Source organism: Schistocerca serialis, chromosome 4 (assembly GCF_023864345.2).
Source record: "Schistocerca serialis cubense isolate TAMUIC-IGC-003099 chromosome 4, iqSchSeri2.2, whole genome shotgun sequence".
NCBI lineage: Eukaryota > Metazoa > Arthropoda > Insecta > Orthoptera > Acrididae > Schistocerca > Schistocerca serialis.
In genome coordinates this window covers 463,583,384-463,596,125 of record NC_064641.1, presented here as the reverse complement: position 1 = coordinate 463,596,125, position 12,742 = coordinate 463,583,384, and positions in this window count along the sequence as shown.

Genomic DNA, 12,742 nt, shown 5'->3' with positions numbered 1-12,742 from the left:
ATTTTTCCATTTCGATGTTTTTGCACTACTTGAGCTGTGACGCTTTTCAGTTTTGTCTAGTTAGCGTGTTGCTCTTTCTTTTATGACTGAAGGTAAGAAACCTGGGCTTCGGCAATAGTTCGTATGAGTTATAAGTTTTGTTATTTTCCAAACTGTTGTAACGTGTAAGTCACGTGCATTCTAATCACCGACTCCAAGGTATGTCACTTATCGCGTTTTCGTACTTGGTCTGTGCAGTGATGCTTTTTAAGATTTTCATTTGTGCAGATGTTGTCTGTACTAATTTGGACAATAATGATCCTTGAAACGGATAAGTAGATTTGTCCTATACAGGCGAATTCTAGTTGTCAATTCTTTTTTTCCAGCCCGCGTGCGCGGTGTTCTCTTTCAGCACTTCCGTTTCTCTCTTCTCTCGCTACTTCTGCGACAAATAACAAATTCATTTATCGCAGTTGTACAGGAAGCAAAAGCAAAAACAGCGATCCTACAACATACTACTGCACATACCTACTGTAAAAACGCCGAAAATTATGAGTCGGTAACTAAAACTCTCCTGTATACGAGTAGTTTAATTCTAGTTATTGATTCTTAGATTTGGTATCGAGAGAGAAACAGCAAAAATAGAACTCACTTATGAAATCGCTGCACAAACCTAGAATAAAATTGCATAAAATAATGAACCTAGGTTTGTTATTTTTCGCGTTTTTGCAGTAATTATGTACTGTGTTCTTTTAGAATTGTCATATGTGACGTCATTCAAACTGTCGATTCCACGTTCCTTTATTAAATGATTTTCATTGGGTGTGGATTGCTAATTCATTAAGAATTTAAATAATGGTATCACTTCCTGTACTATTGCAAAACGCGGTGAATAAAAAACCTCCAGTCGACAACAAGAATTGACCTATAGAGGTTTGTTATTTATTACGTTTCTGCGATAGTATACAGACCTATATCATACAGTTTATTTTTAATTAAATAACAAACCACAGCTAATGAAAATGACACATAACTGAAAGTGGAATTTCAGTTAAAGCCATACCATATGTACCAAAAGAATCAACGAATGCACGGTACATACAAATTGCTACAAAGTAGTGCAGAATGTAAAACCAAAAACAGAAATCCGATAACAAACCACTGTATACTTCCAAAGAGAAAACGTGAAAAATGATGAACCAAGGAATCGGTAACTGGAATTGACCCATATAGTTTAATAATGCAGTTATCGATTCAAAGATACGTTATGTTTTGCGTTTCTAACAGGTGTTTATTATACATTCTTTCCTAATTTTCATATGTGATATCGATTTAACTGTCTATTCCATGTTCCATTATTATGTGTCATATTATTTGGCGTCGATTGCTAAATCGTTGAGGATGTAACTGTAAGGTGTCGCTCTTTCTGCTACTGGGAAAACGGGGTAAATAACAAGTCTTCGAATCCGTAACGACAACTGACACACATACGTGAATTCTAGTTGTCGATTCCAACGTTTGTTATTTTTCGTATTAGTTTAGAGACCAACATCCCAATTAGAAATTCTGTAACCTTCTACATTAACGTTAAAAGTATTGAATCATGGAATTATTACTCATTTTTAAAGTAATGTTTGTTAAGAATACTTTACTGTTTCCTGAAGATGTCACATGTTTTTCGTGAATGTTATTAGGCAGGAACGCAAAAGTACAGCATTGCAATACTGTTCGCCTGAATTACGTAACTATTTCCTATGAATATGTCGCAGAGAGTAGTACTAAATGTAGACATCATATGAGAACCGAGCCTATACACTTACTTGAAAAACGCTCATAATAATCAAATATAGAATGGCTGGAATCGTTAACTAGAATTTACCTACAGAGTAAATAGGGGGAAGACTGCCACTTATTGTTTAATTAACGGTATACTAGCGGAAACTTCAGAAATTACGAATATATTATAACTGGCATTTCATCTGAATTTTGCATATTATATAATTCGAAAATCATATGTATAATTTAAACTGTAATTCGCAATCCAAACGTGAAGTCTTAGCCGACTGTTGGGTGAGAATGCGTTTGTAGTGGGGTAAATTTGCGCATTATCAGTAAATGAGAAAAAAGTATGTCCACTCAGTTCTTCTTCTTTATTTAATTTATAGCATAAATAAACATAATATGTGTGTTTCTCGGCATATAACAGTTACTGTTGATAAAAGATTTGGCGTAATGAACAGTTCTGGGGCCTGTGAACAAAAACTATTTAACAGAAATCAGAAATAAAGTGTACAGAACCTTCATAACAAGAGCAGGATTCATACCACCACTCCTGGCACTCGAGACATTGAATCAGGTCTTCTGTTGCTGGCCTATACACTTTTCAGTACAGCCCGGACAGTGAAAAGTGTGTGGATTTTCCGTCGACATATTTAAATACTGCTTCCTTTTTGTTTGCTTGCTTTGAATCAAACAGTTTCCTCTTTGGTTTCTTTATTTCTTGTTCTGTTGATTGGAATTCCAGTTCCTTTTTGTCTGGGGTTCCGGATACTATTTTTGGCTTCCTCCCTTTCTTCTGCCTTTTTTGACAATCTTTCCTTCTTGTCAAAGGAATTATTTCTTTTAGAGATCGTAGGTAGCTGGTTCTGGTTGTGGTTCATTTGTAAGTGTCTGTGAACTTTGGCTTTAGAGATAGAGATGCAGTTTCAACTGTGGATGCATCATTAAATTTGTCACTTTGGTCTGTAACAGTCGAAGGCAGAAAATATTTCTCGGTGAATACACGACGATCGATTGGATAAACACCACCTATCTTGAACGCCTTTGTTGCCTTCGTGATTGTGGCCGTACTTTGATAAGCGTTTCCAAACAATTCAGCAATAAATTCTTGCTTAATTTCATATCCAGGGTGGTTAATGAGCCACTAGTCACAATCTTATGAATATCAGTCCTTCGGCGGTTTGAAGAAGCAGCGATTCAGTGGCTGAAATTGGTGGCTGCTGCGTGGAGGAATGATAAGCTCGCACATGAATGTTATGGTCCCTGCAATAAAGGACGGCATTCCGACTCAGATGTGACGAATGAGGGTCCAAAATTAACGAGATTGGAGTTTCTTCTGTTATCTGTGTATGTTTCACAAAATGTCGTAGCCTTGTGAGATGCTGATCCGATGTACGCAGCGTCCGAATACATCATTAGTGACCCAGGAGGGGCACCATCTTTCAAACTTCGCTTCATCCTTTTGCGAGGAAACATTATTCCTGGAGGAATGTGTCTCCCAATCTCCAGTGCAACATATAAATTTTTCTCCAGACGCAATTTTGCCTACGTGCTTCTTGCCGCAGGTTGCAATCACTTTCGGAGATTTATTAGGAACAGTTGTAATCCCCGACTTATTCATGTTAAATACGCGATGAGGTTCAAATTTATATCTTTCCATTAGCGACGAATGATTATCAGAGAAGATGCTCGTACTTCCAAAACTGGTTTTGTCTGGGATCCGAAGGCTAAGGTTTCGCCTCTGCATGAAGTGATAAGACCAGTCCTTTCCGACCATCTTAGTGTCAAATTCTGTTTTTATGATATTCCTCTCGGAGTAGTCATGAACTAATTTTCTGAAATTTTTCAGTGTCATACCATAATAACATCTGTCCAAAGATCTGCAGTTTTCGGCGAGTTCCTGTTCCTGCTCATCATTAAAAGGTCTTCCGAATCTTCCCAGTTTGTTTACCTCAAAACCCTGAAAAAATACAGGTAGGAGTATTAATTGTACGCTTATCTTTATGTAGGAAACGGTCTCCAAAATAAAAAAAAGATATAGAGATAAAAGTACTCCTATTTTGCAGCTTTAAGCATTTGTGGAACGGTTCAAATGGTTCAAATGGCTCTGAGCACTATGGGACTTAACATCTGAGGTCATCAGTCCCCTAGAACTTAGAACTACTTAAACCTAACTAACCTAAGGACATCACACACATCCATGCCCGAGGCAGGATTCGAACCTGCGACCGTAGCAGTCGCGCGGTTCCGGACTGCGCGCCTAGAACCGCTAGACCACCGCGGCCGGCTATTTGTCGAACGCATGGTTTCCGTTAGATTATTCTTTTGTAGACGTTAACATAGAAAGAAGTGTCTCTTTGAAAACTACTATCGGTGTATAATATCCAGCTGTAGCGTTCATAAATATTTATAGCCCCATATCAACGAAAAATCTGATAATTATAACGGATGAGGTAAGATTACGCGCTGCGCAATTTTACCCCACCTGCGGCGCGTTAACTTGCCCCGTCCTACCAGACTGCAGCTTTCGTCTTCACATGGAGACACTTTGTAGGGATGTCGATTTGATAATATATCCCAAGACTGATATACGTCGCAGTACACAATGGAATAAACTTGAAATTCGTAAGCCAGTTATTGCTACAGTTACCGCCTACTTCCACAACATAAATTATTACATGAAAATAACGTAAAACAGTGTTTATCATATTTCATAGTCGTTAAGACCAGGATAACAACCAAACAACGACAACAGAGTCTGACACCAGACTACTTCGTGCCCTGCAGAGTAGCCTGCTGCTGGGTCATTAAAGTGTGATCAAGCTATCCGCAGTTCTGCACGCCGCACAGACTTACTCCCCACTCTACTATATAGGTCAGTTCTAGTTACCGATTCAAGGTTTCTTTTTTTTTTCGCAGTACGTCAGAGAAAATACCAAATCCAGAAAACCTACAAAAACCCAATCCACACATCTACTGCAAAAACGCTCGAAATGATGACCCCTGAAATAGTTGGAATCGGTAACTAGAGTTAACCTACATAGATCCGTTCTACTTGTCGATTCCAATATTTTTTACTTTTTCTGAATTTTCATCACTGGAATACTGCATTTTCCTTAAGAATATCTGGGTTCACCACATTTTCTGATGCTGTTCGTTTTACTTTTCCTGTATATTATTATTTTTTTGCGTTACATTTTAGATTTTCCCCACCCAAGCAGCAGTAAAGCTGTGAGTACCTGGCGTGAGTCGTGCTTCGGTAGCTAAGTTGGTAGAGCACTTGCCCGCGAAAGGCAAAGGTCCCGAGTTCGAGTCTCGGTCGGGCACACAGTTTTAATCTGCCAGGAAGTTTCATATCAGCGCACACTCCGCTGCAGAGTGAAAATCTCATTCCAGTGTTTAAATAGTTTATGTATATTTTAAGGGGTTTCATAACTCAAGTATTAAGAGATGTAGCTTAATGATGTGTTTTTAAACAGTTTTGATCAACTTAGGCTCTTCTTCGAATAGCGTAAATCATGGATTCAGAGGCGGAATGCAGTAGAGATATAGTGGGAATGCTGAAGGGTAGAAGGCGTAAGTTTTTGTTGGACACAGGAGCGCATGTGTCGATAGCAAGTATGAACCTCGTAGGTCAGAGCCAATTAAATCCTTCATACTATAATTTACATGGAGCTGCAGATAGTGATGTATAAGCTTTGGCTTCCACAGTCGTAGATTTTCAGGTTGGGGTGCAGTAATCGTGTTCCAGGTGGGTGATAGTTACTACATAATCTTAGGATCAGACTTTCTGATAATGTATCATGCCAAATTTAACCTTAGGCGATGTCTGCTTAAGCTCAGAGGGACGGCTTTCCATCTGGGGTGACAGACACCAGTGAAGTACAGATGCACAGTGCATCAGTCTTGAGAGGTGAACCTTTTGAACTGGGGTTGACAACACTAAGGACTAATTTGCATGTCATTGTGCCACAAGGCACCAGAAAGTTGGTTTGGGTAAATATGGTACCAGAATGGCCTGTTAATGCATTGTGCTTTATAGAAACACTGGCAGAAAATGATACATACATCACATTGCTTTATAACGAGAACGATTGTATACGTACAGGAAGAATTGGATGGGAAGCTAATACCTACGAATCTAGATAGTTATGGCGCCGATGGAGCAGAATTCAGCAAAGGAATGTTGGTAGCTAAGCTTTGAAGTTCTAGATGATGTGGACAGGGACTCTGTGTGTGCCAGGGTAATGTGCAAACAACTGACAAAATTGCATTGTGTAGGAAATTGGAGCATCTTAGTGGTACGGACAGATTGGAAACAGGAAACTTATTGTTTGAACTTTGTCGCTAGTATACTGTACATCCATTGCGAATTTACTGTTCGACAGCTAATAGATGGGATAATAGAGGAAAACGCTAGTCTGTGGAATGCAGCCATTGCGGTTGTACTAAAAACGTCACTAGACAGGACTAAAACATAGAGATTTGATTTTGACTACAGACGTTATTAAACGCCGAACTGTGACCGATGCGTATCCAGTCCCAAGTATCAGTGAAACTATTGAAATTTTGGGGCAGTGCATGTACTTCTCTACCTTAGATCTTAGGAAAGGGTAACATCAGACAGAGGTATTTCCAGAGGACATCCGAAAACAGCTTTCTCAGACGCTTTTTTCAGAATCATAGGATGCCGTTTAGGTTGAAGAACGCTCTGGCAATGTTTCAGCATTTACTGGATGGAATGCTGAGGAGACAAAAACTTCGCCACTTCATGGCATACGAAGATGATGTAATTGTATTTGCAAAGGATGTAGCAGAGCACACTTTACCTTTGTGATACGTTTTTAGAAGACTACAAGCACCGACTTTAACACCAAGCACTGAAAAATATCTTTTTGTGTTGAAAGAAATTTCATATTTAGGAGATGTTAATAGCAGTGAAGGGATTAAAATGGACCCGAGGTTAATAAAGGCAGTGAAGGAATTTCTGATTCCTAGTAATTCCAAGGAATTACAGTCTTTCTTGGGGTTATAAAATTATTACAGAAAATCATGAAAGGGTTTTCCGATATAGTGGTGCATTTATGTAACTGTTAAAAAAGGATATAAAGTTCAGATGGACAAAGGAATGCCAAGACGCATTCGCGGAGTTAAGGAGAGAATTAACATCAAGCCAGTATTAATTTTCCTGAACTATGAGAAGTTTATCTTGTTAATCGATACTTTCAATCAAGCTATAGGGCGTGTTCTCGGTCATGTAGTAAACAGAAAGGACATTCCGTAGCGTATGCTTCCAGGAATTTGAGCAGAGCAAGAAAGTCTACTCCACAACATGAAAAGATGTATTAAGTGTGACATATGGACTCAGATATTTTTGATATTATTTGTACCTTGAGCATCCTGCTAGTAGTTTGACTAAATGGGCACTGAGGTTAAGCAAATTTGAGAATGAAGTCATACAAAAACCTCCTAAAACATACAGACACAAGTAGTTTAAGCTGAAAAGTAACAGTGGTACAAACACTGGAACACACCTTGCACAGAGGCAAGCAAGCAATGGGCTGATGTGAAATATAAACAGTATGCATCACAGCCACAATTCTCTGCGTGTGATGGTTTATTATGTAAGACGACACTAGAGCTGTGGGTAATAGTACCAGTGGAGCTGAACGAGGAAGCGCTGAAAGAAGCATTTGAGCACATATTGTCAGGACATGTGGGTTATAGTGTAATACTCCACCTGTTGCTTGTCTGGATTTTCCGTGCATTTGCCCCTGTCAAACAACTTTCAGAGAAATCGGGAGTGGAAATGTACGCAAGAATGGATAACGCTAGATTTAAATGTCACCCTGTCACTCCTAATTAATCTGCGGTGGTAGTGTTGACGATAAATTACACCAATTTTTAATTCCAAACATGAACCATAACGAACATTTAGGGGGTTCAATGATATTAGACAATTGCACAGAAATACAATAAAGCAAATGGTGAATTCAGGATCAAATAACTGAAAGTAAAAGCTCTACTGATTCATTAAATTTATTATCAACTTAAGACCAATGCTGAATAAAAACACCAATGAGCCATTTGAAAATTACCCTCCTAGCTGGGATTGGCAGTGAATTGTGGCAAAATCGGTACAAAACGCGATCTCTTATAAATTGGCTGACCGATTGACATCGACACAAAATGAAAAGTAAGAAGAATCACTAAGCCCCAAAGTATCGTGAAACCTCAATGAAAACAGCAATTGCACGTGATCCAGCTATTTAACGCTACTCCTAACGCAGGCCGAAGGGACAACAGTACTTTTTGTAGATGACACAAATATCCTAATCAAATCACGTGATGAGGAAAGCCTACAAAAAGCAGCTAGAGGTATAATACAAAATTTGACACAATGGTTCAGAACAAACAAGCTAAATATAAATAATGAGAAAACAGTGACTGTCGATTTCCACAATTCACAGAAACTACATCCTGCAAGACCAATTTTTAAAACTGATGGAAAAACTGTCTCATCCGTGAGTGACACAAAATTCTTAGGTATAAATATTCAGCAGAACCTAAAATGGGAGACACATCTTAACAGTGTAAATAAAAAGCTTAACACACTTACGTACACAGTAAGAATCCTCGCACAAAATACAAGCCGTGCGTCTGTGATCACAATGTGCCATGGCAGTATTCAGTCACTGCTGATGTACGGCATTATCTTTTGGGGGAACTCCGTAGGTACAAACAAAATATTTAGGCTACAGAAAAAGATTGTTAGAATAATAAACCATGCTAAGTACAGAGACTCCTGTAGACCAATATTTAAAAATCTCAGTATACTGCCTCTTCCTTGCTTATATATGTATGAAATATTAAATTTCACAAAAGGAAGTATTTTAAAAGATGGAAATATCTTCAAATATAACTGTGATTACCACCCTCATATGATACTAGGCAGAAGCATTACTTACATGGCGATACAGTAAGTACAAACATTTGTGAGAGAGGAGTGTATCATACTGGCATAATGCTCTACAATCACATGCCATCCTATTTGAAACAGATGCAAAATTTACAAAACTTTAAAGTGAAACTGAAAGAGTACTTGCTTGACCACTGCTTCTATTCTGTTTCCGAGTTTTTAGAGTACCAGAAAAGTGTAGTGTAATTGCTCAAACATTCTTAATAAGTCTATCATTTTATCTTATTATGTTAAATTTATCATCATTATTCAACATGTATTGAATAATTTTTAATTATTTATCCTTTCAAAATAACAATGTTTATGATGTTGTATATACTGTACCAACCTGACTTGTCCTACATCATTTGTGCAAAATATGTACCTAAACACGATTTACAGGACCAATAAAGAAATACAAATACAGGAGCGACCTCACTGTACTACTGGAGCTGTGGTCTCCAGCGGGCGTCGGCGCGGCCGTGGTATCCGGGTGCGGCGCCTCGAGAATTACACTCCTACAATACTTGGACAACAGACTGCTGGCCATAAACTTCTCAAATTGCGACAATCTTCCTATCAGCTGATATGGCTCACGTCCTTTCAGAACGAAAGCCCTAGACGGAAGACCGCGACAGAGAGTCGAATAAGATCGTTCTTTGCCTCTATTTGCCCTACCAAAACTTTACCGAGCGAATCACATCCCTAGAAACGCTCAAAATACCCTATTTTCCCAGTACCGACCAATGTACGGCCTGGAAATCGAACTATTTTCCACAATTCTTCCCTTTATACCAAATTTCACGAGTAAACTCCGACCAAGCCACCTGGGAAGATCCACAGCTGCGGACAACAACTTTTCTGGAATTTTTAATTCCGAAGGGACTCCTGGCCTGCCCCATTTCCATTACTCGAAGGTGTAAAATTAGTGGGATGCAGGCGAGAGCATGTCCAGCAAGCCACTGGCCTGCCTCACTTCAAATTATTCGAGGGCGTAAAATTAGTGTAACGTAGGCGAGAGCACGCCCAGCAAGCCACTGCTCTGTTTTGTAAACGCTTGAGGTTACACACCAGGACACGCGGTGTCAGGCTGCTGGCCAAGCGCTCTCCCGGGTGCCTCGCATATAATGCGTTGACGCAAAATCTGATAATGAGAAAATCGCTTAATTTTCCCTGCATTACAAAGCCAGCGTGCCATGCGGTTCGCAGACATTTCATACACCATAATCGAGAGTATTACACCAACAAACAACAACTAATTATCTACAAAGCGATTGCGACAGTGTCAGTCGTTTTTATTGACCTAAAGTGCTCGCAAAGTGATTATAGTCAAGTTAAATGGACTCATGGAAGGGGCAAGACCATTCCCACCTTACAATAGAATAACAAATAGATGAGTAACAGAATGTTTCTGGTAGAGGTCAAGGAAACTGTTGTGGATCAGCATGTGAGGGGTTGCATACAATATATGCAACGGCCAGATATGAGTCATAAGCTAATACCTTTGCAGAAGTTACCAGAAGCGATGGAAGCATTTAAAACGATTGGGTTGGACGTCCTAGGAAAAGTGAACAGGACTCCAGCTGGGAATCAATTTTTGCTGTTATTGATCATTTTTCTAGATATGGGCAAATGATTGCAGTCGTAATGAATAGGCAGCAACGGTAGCACAAAAACTGATCAACAGCTGTGTACTCTAATTGGGAGCGCCAGAAACTATGATTACAGATCAAGGGACAAACTTCATGTTGGATTTGTTAAAGCAGTTGTGTAATTTGCTAGAGGTTAGGAAGTTAAGGACAGTCCACTGCACCCTGAGCGTAATGATAAGATGGAGATGGTACAGCTGGCCGCTGTGGTCGAGCGATTCTAGGCGCTTCAGTCCGGAACCACGCGGCTGCTACGATCGCAGGTTAGAATCCTGCCTCGGGCATGGGATGTGTGTGATGTCCTTAGGTTAGTTAGGTTTAAGTAGTTCTAAGTTCTAGGGGACTGATGACCTCACATGTTAAGTCCCATAGTGCTTAGAGGCATTTTTTGGAGACGGTACATCACACAGTGAGGAGGATATTGAGTCATTATATGAATTCACACCATAACGATTGGAATATGTATTACTGTAAGCACACAGATTTCAAAAGTCGAATCTGCTGCAGAACTATCACCATATGAGATAGTTTACGGGAGGGGCATGCCATCGCCAATTGACAAAATAATGCCAAGAGTTGGTGAGAATGGGGAGTCTCTCAAGCATTTTGCTAAAATAGTGAGAGGAATTTGGAAGACAGTTCAGGGAAGAAACACTAGACGTCTTGAGCGCCACGAGCTACAATTCTATGTTTCATGTAAGCTAGGCATTTTGGAGTTCGGTTTTCTTTTATATGTCTGCAGATGGCAGATCACCAAAAAAGGGGAGGTATGTAACACCGTCACTAATTTTGACCAATACTGGGTGTTGATTTGGATGTAGATCTGTATACAACTGGAAGAAATCTATCAGCACAATAAGTGTGCTATTAATCACTGCAAATGACCTCTGATTCTAGCATAGTTATGCGCAGTCTGCCAGCACTGTCCATGAAATGTGGTCCACACAAGTCTTCATCATGTTATGGACCAGCCCGCAGCTGACGTCAGTCTGGGCAGCCAACTCCACGAGACCAGTTCACGTTTCTAAGTCATGTGAACTTGGAACGACAAGGCGGATGAGCCATCCCTAGGCTCCATGATAGCAACTGAATGCTTGCCTCGGAGGGCAGCAGGTAGCAGCCTGGACAGCACAGCTGCCCTCCATCCACACCAGGGCGAGCTTCTACCTCGGTTATCAGTGGGCACCTACGAGTATTCAGTGACGTTTGCGTCGCTGGCACAGCTCACACAGGGCCACATAATGCTAATTCAGCAGACACTACACAGTGGGGTTAAGTGTCAGCAAAGCAATACGCAGACGTCATTTGTCCATTTCGCTGCTACGACCTTCCGACGTCAGTGTCAGACTACACACCTGCAGAGTGCATTCTGGGGCGTGACTGCACTTCAGCATTGTAGCTCAAGACTAAGCAGAAGATGTGATATTTTGCAATGAAGTTTTTCTAACTATCCCTGGTCAGCACCATCAACATCACAATACACCACTCCATTTCTTCTACCCCATAGCGACCCCACTCACCCTGTCACTATAATACTGAAAGGGTACAGTACTGCCCGACTTTGAAAATAGGTACAACATACTTCATTATTTTTGTCAGAACAACACAAATTTTTTTTGTAAAATAACTCAATTTCAATTAATACAGCGAAGCCGTATACCAGTGTGGGAATGAATGACAATTTATTTATTTAATTGATCACATGAGCACTCCTACAAAGTAAATCCCTACATCCAGTTTGGTGAGATCTGTGAAATGAATGAATGTATGGTCGTCTGCTAACCACAGATAGTGAATGTGAATATATGATCATCTTTAAGACGATCCTTTGGCCACCTTTGGTGGGACCAAAGAGATGAAATTTACCTGAGCTTTGAGCGCCTGAAATGTGGCTGACCAATACGGTAGCAAGGTGCTCCCCCATTTCGACAGAGGTGTGAGAGAACCTGGAGAACGGCCATGTTTCAGCACTCTGCCGCTGGATCTTGTGCTGTTAAGACCTGTTTTACTTGTGCTCCGCAAAGACAAAAGAGGGGAGACATGGTATGCATGTGGAATATTTAAGAGTAGTTTGAAATAATAATTTCTCTATTTCAGGAACTTTTGTGGGGAGAATTAAATGTCAGGCAGGTAATATTAATGGGATTGTTGTAATCTTCGGAAGTGACCAACGGTCACAATGAAACCACGTGTAGCAATAAGTTGAAATACTTCCGTGTGCTTAAATTAAGCTGAATTACTAGCGTGTGTACAATAAGTTGAAATATTTAAGAAATAGCGTGTGTACCATAAGTTGAAATATTTAAGAAATGGCGTGTGCAGGACTTGAAATTAGAGACGAGTACTTCCACGTGGTGAGTACTGTGTGAGTCTCAAT